At 37.8% G+C, this 18329-nt stretch overlaps 1 protein-coding gene across 1 annotated transcript in view; it reads left to right on the plus strand.

Moving 5' to 3' along the window:
- The first annotated feature begins 1102 nt into the window (after positions 1 to 1102).
- PITX3 (paired like homeodomain 3) overlaps positions 1103 to 18329 on the plus strand; it is a 73069-nt gene continuing 55842 nt past the window's right edge. The window contains exon 1 of the mRNA XM_075216638.1: positions 1103 to 1358. The gene's annotated coding sequence lies outside the window, so the exon portion shown is untranslated. The remainder of the gene's footprint in view (positions 1359 to 18329) is intronic.

Consider the following 18329-nt stretch of genomic DNA (forward strand, 5'->3'; position numbering starts at 1 on the left):
TTCCCTGGCTCATGAGAAAAGCACCCCCCTAGTTCTCCCAGTACATGAAGGCAAAATACATTGGCTTCCATAAAAAATATAGTGCACAGAAAATATTTGCCCACATGTTGCTCATAGCAACCAATTAGATGTTTACTTTCATTTTGTAAACTGCATTGGGTATAATGACTAGAATCAACCAATCCACACAGTGCACTAATGCCAAACCAGGAAGCCAAGCTGTCACTCCCTCTGTATCTGCTCTGTTATAGAAACAATGCCTTCTAATAGGGCAACCTGCTGCTATGAGTGAAAGAGAACATGGTGGATATAGTTACGTATTAACTCATCAGTTGTTTAATGCACATTATTCAACTCACTAATGCACAGCCTTTGATATATAGTAATGTAATATAGTGTATTTTAAATTATTACATTAAGACACTCAAAAGAAGATCATTTATTTTCCAGAGTCAAAGAGATCTAAAACAACATCACCATCCTGACTCTTTAAACTTGTTTAAGATATGATAGGTATAATTGGAGAGTTTTCCTTTAGTGCCAGGATTTCAAATATAGAAACACCCACACACTTCTGCACAACACAGCCAGCAAATGCTTTGTCTATATAGAGTGGGTAGAATTATCTTGACTAGTTATCAAACACTGTAATTAATGTCATTAATACACATTTACCATATCGTACTTCTGAGTCAAATTTAACTTTAAATGTTTTGTATGTCTATAGATCCAAGTGCTGTGATCTCTTTTCTAAAAATATAATCTTATATGTTTCTACAAAAATGTGTGATGTAATCTCTCTCCACTTCACAAACAGGATAGTACTAATCAGGGCCTTTGAGAGCTTTAAACCTTAGGATAGCAGTCTATGTAGATTGTGTGACTCATTTTAGCCAGAACGGAGATTTGAATCTCTTCTTCTGCGGCCCATGTGTCTGTTCAGATGACTGTACATTGGGGGCGTGGCGACAGGAGCAGTCTTGTCAAAGAGAAGCGCTTTCATTTAGATTGGCCTCTGTCTTGGTGGGCGTGGCCTCGCACAGCACAGCTGGAAGGAGAGACATTACTCTGGGCTGAGCATCTGGAAAGGGGCTGGCTCAGTGTGCAGGACTCATTGGCTGTGGCTGGGGGCGCCCGCTGCCTACAATAAAGTGAATGGCAGTAGTGAATGGGAGACAGTCGCCTGGAATCTCTTCTACACTCTTTGCATGTGAGAAGCCAGCTTAGCAAGGACCAGGGCGCCCGGGAAACCAGGGAAGGACTTAACTATTACAGCAGCCAACAAGTCTGTTAGATCCAGTAAGGAACACACACTGTTCTACAACAAGGATTAGACCAGGAAGCCTGTGAACGCCACTGTAAGTGCAATTATTTTTTTATTATATAGGCAGACAAGAAGCTGATTTAGCTGTATAACATTCACACACGTGTCTCTGTAGTATAATAATAATAATAATAATAATAATAATAATAATAATAATAATAATAATACTGAGTATCAAATACATATGATAGACAGGTTAGGCAAATATAAATTTTAAAAAGCCCGATGGTTGAAATGTTAGTTATCCCTCTTAGCTATTTTCTTTAAGACCCTGTAAATTCTAGGTGCCTCTCCGAATACCTTACAGGTCCATAAAAAGTTTAAGGAGTTTTGTTATCACCCCCAAAGTAAAGCACTATCAAAGTTTGATCGCTCATTCCAAGTACAGTAGAAGCCATGTAATAACTGCATTGACATTGATTCGTAATATATTGAAATTGATTGAAAGGTTTTAGAAACAAGAGAAAGGACGTGAGATGGATGTAAAATTAGTGTCACTTTGGACCCAAAGTAAGAACCAGCTTAGAGAGAAAAACTAACTTATGTTGCTCTAGACAGCTGCTGGAGAAATGATATTTATATAAAGAACTGACTCCTGTTTACAGTATAAGTGAACAATTCTTGGACGGCAGAGAAAACTCTCTGGAATCATATCCTTTGCAAGTTATTAGCAGGGGAGACAGACATGAATGTTTTGTGTAAAATTCAAACTCTAGAAATTAAAAGTAGTTCATACAGTAAATATACTCAGTTGTTCTTGTAAGTTTAACTGCTAAGAAGTGTATAACAAGTTCTTGGCTATTGACGTAACGAATAAACTTTTTAATAAAATATAACTTTTATAAAAAAAAACATTCATATATCATATAAAATGTATCCAATGATAATATGGTAAGTCATTATTCTAATACTCATACCTAGAATAAAATAGATATTTTCGTTGCTGTGTTGGCTATGAACTTCACATTAGGTTTGGCTTCATATAATTGTGTAACACTTACACCACATTTTATAGCGATACGAATTACAGATTTGTTTACAATACTTTGTATAACAGCTGCAGTATTGAAAGATCTCCCAGCGGAGCAGCTGCTGTAGTCTGACATGCCAGGAGAGCTGAGAACCCAGCAAGGAACAGAGCTCCATAAACTTCCTATACATGTGTGTATGTGCAGAGAGATATATGTGCACATATATATACATACACATTCTTCATTGGGGGTGAAATAAGTACACCCACAGACAGCCAAGCCTGGAACTTGTACCATAAACTTACCCAGACTATAGAATACTCTCGCCAATCCAAGTCCATTGCTATCCTAAAGTCTAAAAGCATATGTCGCCAGGGTGGACCAGGATACGCGTTAGGAATATACAAAGTGTTACATTATATATAATTAAACTATGTATACTGTGCAAAATACAAGTCATTACATTGTTTGCACTATATTGTGTTATATTATTATTTAATGGCCGATATATGAAATAGATAACAATATTATCTAATAGTTTAATAGATATAAATGTTTATATGTCAATAGCAAAAAAGAGTGTATATATATATATATATATATATATATATATATATATATATATATATATATACACACACACACACACACATACAGACACACATTACTCAAGATCAGTCACCACAAAAAGCTAGGCTTTCTCTCCTTCTGTTGCAGCTGTGTGAGTGGGATCCCGTGGGATTGAATTGAGAAAAGTGTTGGTTTGTTAATTCTATTTTTTAGGGGCTAGTGCATGCCTGTCCAATTGGGCACACCTGTCACCCCACCAGTTCCCCTGTAAAATTTATGAATGTTACAGGAAGGAAATTATGGCCAAAATCTGTTCTCCTATTTTTCATGATTTAACAGGAACCAGATCTTGGCCTGCTTGGGGTGAGATTACCACCCATGGGCTGCAGTCCCCGTTCTGTGCAGGCCACACTTTGCATGTATCAGTGCAGCCTACCTCTCACCGATCATTCACTATAGCCATCCATAATAAAGCTGAGCTGTCACACCAGAAAGTAGTTTTACACAGATTTGTAAAATCGCACTGTCAGCAAGCATTAACCCTTCAGCAACCCTGCCACTAAATACTGGGTGGGCCAGGGAGGGTCATTATAAGCATGTCTGGAAGTGAAAGTGTTAACTACTCTGCAGTTTTACAGTTTTACCTTTAGTATCTGGGGGTCAGCTAGAGAGGCTATAAATCTTCTGTGTTAGTCCACTTGTGATAGATTTCCGGTCGTGTTGTCATTTTGGCTATTTTATATACTGTCTTATATACTTGTCTTGTGAATTAGATATGGTGATATCACTAGTATTCAAATGCGTTCTGAATTCGGATTTCTGATGTGCATTTTAAACATAACTTTATTACAATTTCTTTACAATAGATTATTCGCCTTTAAAAAGGCCGTGTACAATTTAGACAAGTTGAAAATATTTTGCAACAATATATAATGTCATAATTAGTGTTCACTCGTTTAATATTTAGAAACAAATATATTTTTGCTTGATTCGTTTATTACCTGTGAATTTAAAACTTGTAATCGTTAAGATTATATTACATAAATTAACATATAATTTTAAAAATATTTTGTACATGGGTCGTTTATACTAACTCATATATTATCTTGTGAATATGAAATATTTGATTTATGTCAATGCGACGTCTAAGCAAGCCCACAAATAAAAGTATATCAATGGATTGGTTTATATAGATTTACTTTTTATCAAGTGAATGGGGATGTTTAAAAAACTCCAAACAGGATCTGTTCTACTAATTGAAAAAAAATGCGTTATCAAGTACTGTATGACCAAACATTGTATATACGGGACTCTGGATTAGAACTAGTAAAATTATCAATTTGAACATAATATAGTATAAAAAAAGCAATATATCAGATGACAATAGCTGTGTTTTATTCGTGGCAGATGTTCTAAATACGAATTAAAAAACAGTTGTACTTAATAAGTCTTTAAAAATGAATGATGTCTAGCTCTAGTTTTGGTATGATACTGCATATAGGTTGTTAATGAGAATTTAAAGCCTGATATATATGCTACATGAAAAATACGTTTATATTCCAATGACCAATTTTGTTATGAAATTAAACATAAAATCTAGATTTAAAATCTGAGATAATAGTTAACTGGTGTAGGTTCGATTTTAAGCTATATATAAATTAATAAATAAATGAGATAGGTAAGTGTTGCAGAGCAGATCTCAATTTAAGCTCTGATCTACTTAAGAAATGATAGATGACTGGTGTATATCCGCCTATGTAGTTTGGAGATGAGGGATGAGCGGTGTAGATCCCAATTTATAATCTGATCCAGGGAGATAATGAGAATCTGATCCCGAGAAATACCAAACCTCCCACTGCAATTGTATATAAGTGTGTCTGTGCGTGTATAACAGAATTACACAAATTGTAGAAGCGCTATCACATTGCCTATGTGTTTGTGTGTATGTGGGTGTGTGCTTACACACATATATATATATATATATATATATATATATATATACATATATATAGATATAGATATATGTAGTTATATATAGATATATATAGATATTTATATATATATATATATATATATATATATATATATATATATATATATATATATAGATATACATGTAGATATATATATATATATATATATATATATATATATATATATATATATATATATGTATATATATATATATATATATATATATATATATATATATATAGTTAGGACGAATAACACTTTTGACGGGTACATATACCTGTAATTTTGGGGGAATGGCGTAGGTAATCGTCATGATAGATAATAATGTTACATTTGCATTACTTCGGGAGCTTGTCAGAATGAAGACCTCTGCCGATGTCTACAAATATCACACGCATATGTGACATATAAGGAACTTTCATCAGAGGCTCAGATCTGAAATTATTTGTCTATAGAACTCACACTCCGGAGTACTTCGCCGTAAATCGTAGGCTTCGTGGTGCATATTCTGGCCCTGTATCTGAGAGCAAATATCACCAGGCACAATAGAAAGTTTTCTGTTGGGAACAAAAGCTGCGATTTGATCTGGGTTCAGCTCTGGTCATCAAGAGAACTGACAGCTGCAGGTGCTGGGCACTCTCACACAGGAACCAGGGGCCCCATGGGCTGATGGAAACGCTAAAATATTCACACACACACACACACACACACACACACACACACACACACACACACACACACACCTCAGTCACAACTGCTAAGGATCTGTCTCTTATGTGCATTTTAACACACAACTAGATTGTAAGCTCTTAGCAACACATGATTTGCAGTTATATGTAGCATTTAGTGTGCATATGATCTATTTGTTTTGTTAAGAAAGAGCCACTAAAACATCATAAATAAATATGTAAAAATCTAATTATAAATGTAAAAAGCGCATTGGCTATGTGTATGTATATATATATATATATATATATATATATATATGTATGTATGTATGTATGTATGTATGTGTGTATGTATGTATGTATGTATGTATGTATGTATGTATGTACGTATAACAATTATATCATATTTGAAGACAGAGAATCGTTGTAGACTCCTAAATACTGAGCAAGTATTATGACAATGCTTCAGTAATAAACATACACAACAGGAGAAATGAAGTAGCTGTTTTAATAGTTTCAAAACTTTTAAATGCAGAACGACAAATACAGATGGCTGCGTTGGACGTGAATAACAGTACATGATAGAGTGGAAGATTATAAGATAAATTAAAACATGATTGAACACGCAATGAAGGAAACACTTTAACGACACAGGGCTGATCGTAGTGTGAAAGACGAGAGGATTTGATAGCTGATCCCAAAAGATATTAATAGGATATAGTTACAGAAGGTGGCAGTAGGGTCGTGTATTTGTAAATAGATACAGCCGCCTATTTCAGAACATAAAACAGAAAGCAAACTTTAATTATTTGTGTTTATGATGCAGCGTCTCATCGCATATTATACAGTAGGTTAATTGATCCACTAGTTCAACGGCTCATGGTGTTTGTTTCAACGTTATAAATACAAATTATTTTCATAAAAGTAATTGTTTACAGTGGAACAAAACGATATGTTAATTTTTGGAACCAATGCTTTAAATATAAATCTTGTTGCAATGTTGGACCGTAAATACGTGTTATGGGGCTATGAATTATCAATCTGGCGGAGATACCTATATTTAATTGGTATGATGTTTATTTAAATATGTAACTAATCCATATCAGTGGCCTCTAGTGTTGCCTAGCGTAATATAGACGATTATCTGTAAATGGAGCTCTGTATTAGTAAAGTATACTGTGTAACATATAAGTAACTTGTCAGCACAAGACTGCATTAGATGATAGAAGTTTATGTCACGCATTTGGAAGGGGAGATCTGCACAGAGCCATGTGACTGCTTAATAGATAAAAGGTTATGCGACCTGTCTGCGCACTAACAAGTGTACTGATTGATCCGCCTGCAAATTGAGATCGGGATAGACTGACATTTGTATGTTACCAGGATAAGTACAAAAAAAATCATATTTACAAGACATTCCCTAATATGTCTGAAGGATTCTCAGTAAGAGAAGTAGGTTTCCCCGCCTGAGTGTAGATGGAAACCAAAACGGACATATTTATAGGAAATATCTAAACCCGAGGAAAACTGAATAAACTAAGTTTCTGTCAGGGAAAATTGACTTCTATATTTATAAAAACGGTGACGTATGGCCATGCTGAGATCTATACTATTGTATCTGAATTAGTGTAAAACGCTATGCGAATTGGATGTAGTGCGTACCCAGAGGAGTATTATTTAAGATACTGAATCCGTTTAGATGCTCTTGCTACTTTTAAACATTAGTCTGAGTGGACTGAAAATTCTGTGATATGCCTGCCTATATCATCATCATCATCATCACCATTTATTTATATAGCGCCACTAACTCCGCAGCGCTGTACAGAGAACTCATTCACATCAGTCCCTGCCCCATTGGAGATTACAGTCTAAATTCCCTAACACACACACACACACACACACACACACACACACACACACACACACACATATATATGTGTGTGTGAGTTCTTCACACTCCTAGTGCTCCAAAATTAACAGGACAAGTGGGGATAGATTACTATAAACGGTTTACTTTATTTGGGTCCCAGAAAGAAGGATGAGGTGTATTTATAGCCTGAGCAAACTTCAGGTCCCTGCGGTGTTCTGATTTTTCATTTCAAACAGATGAGAGCCCTGAGCTTGCATGAGATTGGTCGGTAGAAGCTGTCAGTGTGGTACGGTGCTCCTGTCACTGCTTCGACTTAGTACTGTTCCACTGTGATTGAGCAAAGTCCCGTCTGATTCTCCCCACCTATGTTCAATTTACCCAACTCCCCAAAAATGAGTATTAATTCTAATATAAAGTGTGGGGCAGATGGGAATTACTGATGGACTTCAGTAGTCTCACATATGTGTGAATTTAACCGGTTTTCTGTTGGGCACATCTGAATGTGATGTACATTGTGTGGGCCTCATTTAGAGTTGGATGCAATGTATGTCTAAGACATGGAGGAGTGGGAGTGTGCCGCAGCTTGGTAGGGTATTACGAGTGGCAAGCAACCCCACCCCACTCCTAATACCCTGTGCAGCTAGCTAGCTACTTGCGCCATCTAATTCCTGCCGCACTGTTTTAGCCTTTTTTTTGAATATGGTCACACTAAAAAGCTCAGGGCCTTATGTAGAGTTGGATGCTATTTCCATGTAAAATGCAGGCATAAATTGCATGTGAAAAAAAGACACATTCTACATAGTATGATGAGTGGGAGGCATCACAGCTGTCATCACTATCACTTCATAGCTTATACCAGGGGTAGAGCACCCATAACCGATAGGTATCCTGACAGGTGATTCTGTGTCTGTGTCCAGGTCTATATCAGTCACATTTACTTTATCATAGCATATGCTCAGTATGTGTTGCTCTCTACCTGGCCTTGCAACCTGAGACTCTCCAAGTGTTGTGAAACTAAAAGTCCCAGCATACCCTGCCAGCTTTGAGCTGTCTATCACCTAGCAAAGCATGCTGGGGCTTGTAGTTTCAGAACACCTGGAAAGCCACAGGTTGACCAGGCTTGTTCTACCATTCAGTACTGCGCTATGATACCATATTATCACCATCAGGACTATATTTACAATATAGTCCTAGAGAAATGCCATGGGTATCATATAAATGTTTCATTTACTGTTTTCCAGGTTTTTTCAATTGTTGCTTGTTTTATACCAGCCACTTATTTTACCAGTAAAAATAATGTAGAAGGTGGGAATCTTGGAGAAAAGAGCAATAGGAGGGTATAATAACTAATATGGGGCTGATGCAAAGTGGGACGTAAGCTAGTTTGGGTAGCATATTTTTTTGATCAAATTACTAGTCACAAGCCAAGACAGGTGCACTCATATGCACCTATGCAGAGTTGTACGATTCTGGCACTCACATCCGATAGTGTCTGGAGATATGGGACCGGCAGGGCCGTAACTAGGGCTGTGCAACAGGGGGCGACCGCCAAGGGCGCAACACTGAAGGGGGGCGCAATTTAGGAAAATTTTAGGCTCATTTGGTTAAAATTGAGGGTTAGGGGGGCGGCATTTGTCTTTCTCGCCCCAGGCGCTAGAATTCTAAGTTACGGCTCTGGGGACTGGGGAAGAAGGGGCATTCTAACATGGGCCAAGTACAGCAAAGGCGTGTTTGGGCAAATGCGGGTCATGTAAACCTGCAGAAACATGCATATACACGTGTTAGGAAGGATGTATATGTTTTGCTTCAAGCGCTTATGTTGCCAATGCAGGCATCTCGACATATGGAGGCACAGCTTTACATATGGATGGAAATATGCTATTTTTGTACTAATTTTTAGAATAATTTACTCACAGTTTTTCAACAATTCTGCATCAACCCTACTGTCAACTCAAAATATAGTACTGATCACTATGAAATATTGTATTCCACTCTATTCTGCTTTGTATAATACATGCAAAAAGATGGAGGTAGATATTATGCTTTAGGGCTCTGAAATTATAATTATGTGATAAAAAGTGAATTTTAAAATCTGTACACCCTTATTGAAATTGCAGGTGTTTGTGATGTAAAAATCAAGATAAATTATGTCTTTAACGAGAGCTCGCAACCAGCAAAATTCAAGTGAATAATAGATATTTCTTTAGGAAAAAGAAGTAAAAAAAAACCACAATGGTTGCAAAAGTATGCACACCTCATCTGCTTCCACACAGTATTCTATAACTTGCCTACACAATAGATCTGCTTGCACACAGTATTATGTGACCTGCTCGCACAGTAGATCTGCTTCCACACAGAGTTATGTGACCTGCCCACACACAATAGATCTGCTTCCACACAGTATTCTATGACCTGCCTACACAGGGAGATCTGCTTCCACACAGTATTATGTGACCTGCCCACACAATAGATCTGCTTCCACACAGTATTATATGACCTGCCTACACAATAGATCTGCTTCCACATAGTATTATGTGACCTGCCCGCACAGGAGATCTGCTTCCACACAGTATTATGCGACCTGCCCGCATAATAGATCTGCTTCCACACAGTATTATGTGACCTGCCCACACAATAGATCTGCTTCCACACAGTATTCTATGACCTGCCTACACAGGGAGATCTGCTTCCACACATTATTATGTGACCTGCCCGCACAGGAGATCTGCTTCCACACAGTATTATGTGACCTGCCCGCACAATAGATCTGCTTCCACACAGTATTATGTGACCTGCCCACACAATAGATCTGCTTCCACACAGTATTATGTGACCTGCCCGCACAATAGATCTGCTTCCACACAGTATTCTATGACCTGCCTACACAGGGAGATCTGCTTCCACACATTATTATGTGACCTGCCGCACAGGAGATCTGCTTCCACACAGTATTATGTGACCTGCCCGCACAGTAGATCTGCTTCCACACAGTATTATGGGACCTGCCCGCACAGTAGATCTGCTTCCACACAGAGTTCTGTGACCTACCTACACAGGCAGATCTGCTTACACACAGTATTCTATGACTTGCATGCACTGGGAGAATTCGATGACCTGTCTTCCATGGGAACTAATTTGACTATATTAGGTAGACAAACAGGTCAACGCAAAATATGTAAAAATGCAAATATATATGTAGTTTGTAACAATAGGCATTCACCAGCATTAGTTAATAGTGACTTTTTTTTTTACTCTTGGACAGAAAAGGCACACGTCCTACATTTCATAATATTTCAATTATCTAAGTTAATCCTGCAAAGCATGATTCAATGGAGAGATGTGTAAGCAGGATGGAATGTGATAAAATAAATAAAACAGGATTTAGCATTGTATTATGACACAGACAGGCCAGCAAACTCAATCTCTTGTAAATGTCCCATCATGCTGTAAATCTCAGAAGTTTCCCAGGATGCTTATAGTACAATCTACACATCATGCTGTCCTTGTATATACAGAAGTCCGTCTTTTGCTATTTCCCCCCCTGCCATTCATTTTCTTCAAGACCCCTCTGCTTGTAAGGTTCAGAATCTCCAGCTGTGTAAAAGATAATGTAACCTACCACAGAGCAAGAGAGGGATCATAATTCATGTTTCTTAAAACACTTTCAACACAAAAATGTTTTAATAATTCACAAATTCTACCATATTTTGATGTGAGAGTTATAGGTTGGCTTTAATCCATCCTGTTATCAGTCATGTTAAATCAATAAAAATAGTTGTTTTTATTTCTAGGGATTTTATAATTCAACTACTTAAAGATAATACAACCTTCTATTGTTTTCCTTGGTGAAATGAATGCAGAAGTTTTTTTTATAATACAAAGATTAGCCATAATACAACTCAGGGATAACTTGATAGCATTGTGCTTATATTTATGGCTTCTACCTTATACTATATGGGAGTAATGTTGGATCATTTTGAATTTCATTTTATTTGTAGTGTTAGTTATAAGTTAATTCATACTTGCCAACTCTCCTGGAACGTCCGGGAGACTCCCGCATTTTGAGAGAGTCTCACGGACTCCCGGGAGAGTGTGACAATCTCCCGGATCTGCCCACTTCACTAGGAAGTATCCACCTTTTTGTTTTCAATACAATATTCTATGTATATATACTGTACACAATCTACATACAGTATAAATAGCAAACATTTTATATTTACAATGCGCTATAGCAGATGTTACCATCCTGATAACTTGGTAATTGTATTACTCTTTGCTGATATTAAGAACTCTGTTTTGCATATAAAATAGATTTATATAACCACTTTCCTGCTGATCATAAGAGAGGTGTATTCAGCTCATATGATACCAAAAATTGGTAACTTGACTGGGGGAAATAAACTCCCACACTACGGAGTAAATTTATCATGCTGCGGGTTTGAAAAAGTGGAGATGTTGCCTATAGCAACCAATCAGATTCTAGCTGTCATTTCGTGGAATGTCTAAATAAATAATAACTAGAATCTGATTGGTAGCTATAGGCAACATCTCCAATTTTTCAAACCCACACCTTGATAAGTCTAACCAGATGTCAGTAAAGGTCTGTGCATAATGATGCATTTCATTTCTAACAAATTCATCATCTAATGGAAACAATAACAACTAAATCTCACACTAATGAGTTTTAATGAAGCTACAAGGAATATTAAATAACTCTCTCATCATGAGTATATAAAACCTTCTTTCACTCACTCACAGAAAATATGCATTTTGCATCATTTCTGAATCCCAGTCAATATATTTTTTAGGCAGAAAGTTTTGAAGCTATCCAAATGTCCTCATAGCTTTATGTATTGGTAATTCATGTTTTTAGCAAACTACTAACTGCTATAGTTTTTCTGGTGCTCATGTATTGAACCTGCCTTCTTTCCAGATTATGGGGTTTGCCAGTCCTAGGTCCTTGTCAACAGAATAACTGCACTAAAAGAAACAAAAATACAATCTCTAGAAAGAAATTACATTCTGGCTTGTTTTGATGTTTGTAAAATGCCTACCCTGTCACTCACTATGGGGTTTACCTGTATATCACAAAGGCTAGATGGACTGCTGCTGCAGGAAGTCTTGTGAAGCAGAGCTGTCAGTCAAAGCATTCCATGACAATGATAATGTCACAGTCAAAAAGCTGCTATCCTGTCTTTGTAAAGGAAAAAACAAAGTAATTTTTAAAGTGTGCAAATGAAGCTGGGTTGAAGCACGTCATCTGTTGTAATCTGCATGCACAGTAAACACTTCATTTTAATGGTTATTTGACTAAAATGGACAGTGTGTCTAGCGAGTTTGTTACAATAACAGCATTTCCAGAATTGCACTTCTATTGGCGTCCTACTATTTAAGACATATTATATTCCTCTTCATCATAAGACATTGCCATCTCTTCACTAGTTTATTGCATGCCCTACTTAATAAACCAGCACAGACCAATTTTAAATGTAAAAACAAATGCTTAAACACAATGGACCTCATTTAGAGTCGGACGCAAAGTCCGTGTAGAAGTGGGAGTGTGCCGCAGCTTGGTAGGGTATTACAAGTTGCAAGCAAACCTCAGTTGTGTCCCAATCGTAATACCCTATCGAGCTGCGAGCAGTTCCTGCAGCTAGCTAACGCTTGCGCCACCTAATTCCTGCCGCACAGCTTTAGCCCGGTTGTGACGTGTTATGTGTCTGCATCTCACTGCGACTACTATGCCTGTACATGGTCACACCTTCAGAATTCCGCGTTCCTCCCATTCTCTCGCAGTGAGTCACAAGTGTTAATTGCGTCCAAGATGCAGGCGGAATTGGGTGCTTTCTGCACATGCATGGTAGTGTTTTTTGGTTAGATGCACCTAAATCTGACTTTGCGTTAGACTCTAAATGAGGTCCAATATTGTTAATGTAATGATAATGATAATGTAATGTACAGTTCCATAGCAACTGAAATTTGCTTAAAGTATAACTTTTGCCTATGCACTGTGGAAGCAGCGATTTTGTGAGTTGAACCGATATTTAGCCAGTGATGTCATTAGTTTCTGGCAAATTGATAGGCTGTATTCTTAGGAGAATTATACACTGTGAGTAAGCAATGGGTAGACCTTAAAATTACTTATTTTTAGACTTGTTTTTCAGGATGCATTGGTGAACCAAATTACTTAAACAATAAGTTGGTGTGATATGAAAAATCAACTGATAATTCTGAGAAAGTCTTTACCCATCCATATTATAGTAGGCTTCAGTTTTCATCTTCGAGAGAAAAATTGGGACTTTCAAGTTCCCAAGGATTATTTAATCTTAAAGACTCTCTTGCGGCTTATCTCTTGAAGTTATATTCTTTCTAGCACTTTGATACTCAAAAGGTTCAGAATAAAATTGGGTCCTCCACTAAGAGACAACAGCAATCCGTTTTATCATATTTGATTCTGTTTTAATGCTCCAAAAGTTCTCTGCTCAGCAGGAAAGATATTTAATGTTTAGCTCTTGAATGTTTATTGTTATATTTTATCTACTTTTTATATTTGGGTGATTGTTTTAATGTGGATTTTTAGTAAAACGAGTGTTGTATTTTAACCAACCTCGAATGGTGTTTCACATATTATTCTACAGATATATTTTTAGATATTTATTCCCGGGAATAATTGGTCTTTTAACCGCTGTTCATTTTTTACTTTATATATTTTGAATATCTGGAGGGAAGTGGTGCAGCAGCTAGACCTGTACTCCAATATAAAAACTTTAATGTGGATACTTGGTTCATCCTTACACTTTACCTAGGGGTCTTTTTAATGGAGAAAAGCCTTAAATTCATAAACAAAATCTTACTGTTCACCAGATTGAGGGCTTATCCCTATGTAATAAACCTCCCTCGCTGGTCAAGACTGTTTCTGGGTATCCCCGGCAAAGCATAATGGAAGCCTATTAACAAAGGACAGTGCCGTAGAAGTACAGCTGCTATCATGTTATCACTGTTGCCATGTCAGGATGGCAATATAAAAAAAAATAACTAAATAAAGCATTTATTAAAATAAATCTAATTATTATGTATTTTACTTTCCTTTTAACTTTATTATTTTAATTTTGGCGACAGTAGAAATGCCAGGCGGTCACATCTTTGGGTTCCACGGCTAATGTGTACACCAACAATGCTGGGTCATGTATGCACAGAGGGCCCTCACTGGCTTGTGAAGTGGTAAGAGCCCTCTTAGTGCTGCCAACCATTGTCACCTGGGAGCTGGCAACATTTTCCTGTTAAATTAGGCCATAGCAGATTTTCCATATCTTCCATATCGCCCATCCTTTTAAATAGACCTCTTAGTGTTAATTGCTCTTCCTTATTCTTCACCTAGTTTAAGAGCTTATTCAGAAGCTAAAGTAGCAATTGAAGCTGGTTATTGATGTTGTGATCCTACCGCTGGGTCCAAATGCTAAGATATAGGATTACTGCACCATTTGGTCACACATGCTGAATGGCATTATTACTTCATGAATACAGTGTGGCCTGTAATTGCATTCTTAAGATGACAGCACACACAGACCAATAGTGCTCATCTTCTGATTGGGCTGATGCAATATGCTTATTAACAGGCATCCTTAACATTTTCCTAATATATCTGACAATGCTGTAGAGTAAAGGAGAACCTTAACTTTATGTTGCATAAGGAGTGCTTGTTTCCTTTGTTTTACAGGGCTTATGACAGACAAGGAAGTGATAACAAGAAAACACAGTCACCAACAATTGAATAATTGTAATACAAATACCACAGTATTTCTTTTTGTTATATACTATTAGTGTACTATTAGTGTAACAGATACCTTGTGGCTCTAACTAACATTGTTTTCATTAAACAAATGAAGTCACAAATCTTAAGGTTCATGTACTACATATTGCGATCCACCCATTTGGCTCAAACGCCATCTGACCAGATCAGTGGAAAATTTGGCCAACTTAGCCTCAAAATACGACTAAGTTGTTCCCATACAGTTGTTCTGTGTTCATATGGAATAGAAATATCAAACTGCAAACTCTGTTTGGAGATTGTATGTTCTCCCTGTGTTTATGTGGGTTCCTCCTGGTGCACTAGTTCCGTTCCAAACTCCAAAAATGTACTGTTATTTGGATGATAGCGAAAATGGACCCTAGTTTGTGTGTGTTTGTGTAGCAGGGAATTTAGACTGTAAGCTCCAATGGGGCTAATGTGAATAAATAAAATATTCTTTGTACAGTGCTACGTAATATGGTGATGCACGGTACCTTGTGTGGAGTTGACACTGGTTAGCAGCTTTGTTGAAAGTTTTAATACACCAATTTCTGTATTTCCAGGGATATATATAACTTTCAGCTCAGCCTTCCCCTCCTTTCCCATGCTTACAATAATATATCGCTAGCACTTCCTGAAACCACTTCAAGATTATAAGGTGTTAAGTTGTAGTGTAGTTTATGACCATTTTCTGCTACATAAAACTGTATTTGTCTGACATTGAATCTCTTTCTTCAATCTCCTTGCTAACATTTGTTCATATGGGCTGGTAATATATGACATATGCTCACTACTTTCCGTGTGCATTATTACAACAAGAGAGACTGGTATTTTATGACAGAGGGATTATCCCTGTCCTGGACTGAAGGGAGAGGCTGCCATACTCAGCATTTTCTGCTCAGTACAATAGCACGCCTGTCACTCCGCTGCATGAAGTGAGTTGTTTATATGACATTTATGGGCGTGTTTTGTGATGAAAACTCAGTTCTGGAAAACAAGTTGTGGATAATTGATCATTTCTTCCCAGTTCACGTTCTATATCAGTATCCAGGCTTCATTAACCCGCTCAGTGCTGGAAGGACTTGTAGCCTGCTGGTAGGATTATTCTACTTCTGGGGCTTTTAAAACTGTAATCACGACTATTCAATGGCTTATTAAAGCAGACCTGTCACCTACACACAGTGGAGGCATCCATCTGTGGCTGAAGTAATATTCACAGGAATGGAGGATATCAATTCACTAGCCTTCAGTACCTCATGAATATACCTCAGGCCCAGTGGCGGAACTACCATTGGTGCAGCAGGTGCGGTGCACCGGGGCCCAAGGAGATAACTGGGCCCACTGCATGGGGAACTAGTGAGCTTTGGGCCCCTGTTCCCTCCTCCCAGCTTTTCTGCACCGGGGCCCACAACTCGCTAGTTCCGCCTCTGGTCAGGCGTCATAAATATTAGTCAGCTAATATATAATATCACGGGTCCATAGCAAATCAATAGGCTGCACACTGGTTTAGCCCAACAAGTGGATACATACACTGTGTGTTGATGACAGATCCACTCTAAGGGCTCAGTTATTTCGATGTTTGGTCCGTAGTAGAATCTTAATTGTGTAAATTACGGAAGATCACATGGGTAAGGCTCACTGGCGGATCCAGAAGGGGCAATCGGGGGAATTGCTCGCCCCCAAGCAGCAATCTTCATACCTTAAAAATGCTGCTGAGATGTCCAATCATTGGGAAGAAGGGGGCAGGACCAGCTGGGCTAACCAATAAAAGTGACAAAGAGCATGGCTATGCGAAATTGCCCCCCACCCCCCAACAAAATTCTAGTTCTGCCACCTTTTAGGACTCCAATATACTTTGCCCAGTCAATGTAACACTGTTCATACTTAGGGCCTGATTCAAATCTGAATGCAACCAGGGCCGTTTTTCTGACTGTGCACAATGGGCAGTGCCCGGGGGCCCGGGGGCAAGGGGGCCCAAGGCAGGATGAAAATAAAAAATCCTGTAAAAAAAAACCAACTTACATTTTGCGGTCAGGAGGTCAGGTCAGGTGGCGATACGGCTCTCTCTCTGGTCCCCTCTTCCGTGCTGCGCTTCACTGCGAGCACAGCATGGAGGAGAGCAGCATGGAGGAGCGTAGAACGGAGAACAGCGACATCGACGACTCAGAAAAAAGAAGAGATTTGCACTTAACATTCCCTCAAAAAGAAAGACTCCTTACAACTAGAGGAGTGGTCTAACATAGGCTGAGTACAGTAAGGACGTGTCCATGCAAATATGGCTGAGGCGTACCGTATGGAGACACAAATATGCCTGTCAGAAGCCATATCACACTCATGATGATGACCGCTTCTTATGCTACGGAATTTGCTGGCACTATATAAATAAATGTTGATGTTGATGGGGATTCACCTCTGAAGCTGAAAGCTGCTTTCTGCATTGATTGTGCATAATCATAGGGCGTCTTTTAAAAATAATTTGTAGTATATACGAGAAGGATTATATCTGCTGTAGTCTGTCAAGCCTAGTGGCAAATATTTTTTTCACTACCCAAACAATGGTTAATATATTTTTTGTGCTTATGACCTGGTTGTGTGTATGCCTGACGTAAGCCTGTGGTAAACCTAGCGTATACGCTATTTTTGTGGATGGCTATTAAGATCGTAAATTGCGATCAACATATGTCCAACATGCCATCAGGTCACGTGTGTTTACTGAAGAACAGTTCATACCTGTGTTCAGAGCTTAAAAAGACTGGTAACATAAAAAAATGTTTGCACTGAAGTACATAACAAGGCCACATACACTGTCATAGCAGGGAAACCTTTACAGATCTATCTCTGTGTATTACAAGATAGTTTTTCCATATGGGATCAACTGGTCTTTCAGGTTTTTGATCCATGAAGAACTAGTACCGGAAAAAACAGGGCTGTATCTAGAAAACCTAGTTGCGTGGGAAGCCTAAATATAGGTGACAATTTACATGATAGTCACTGAGGTATATATATATATATATATATATATATATATATATATATATATATATATATATATATATATATCAGTTTAATAGTTTAATGAATCTGTCATGATAAACTTGAGTAGGATGATCATCACAAATGGCCACTATGGTTGTCACCTGTTCTGGGAAAATTACCACCCATC

The sequence above is a fragment of the Mixophyes fleayi genome, chromosome 6 (genome assembly GCF_038048845.1).
Source record: "Mixophyes fleayi isolate aMixFle1 chromosome 6, aMixFle1.hap1, whole genome shotgun sequence".
Taxonomy (NCBI): domain Eukaryota; kingdom Metazoa; phylum Chordata; class Amphibia; order Anura; family Limnodynastidae; genus Mixophyes; species Mixophyes fleayi.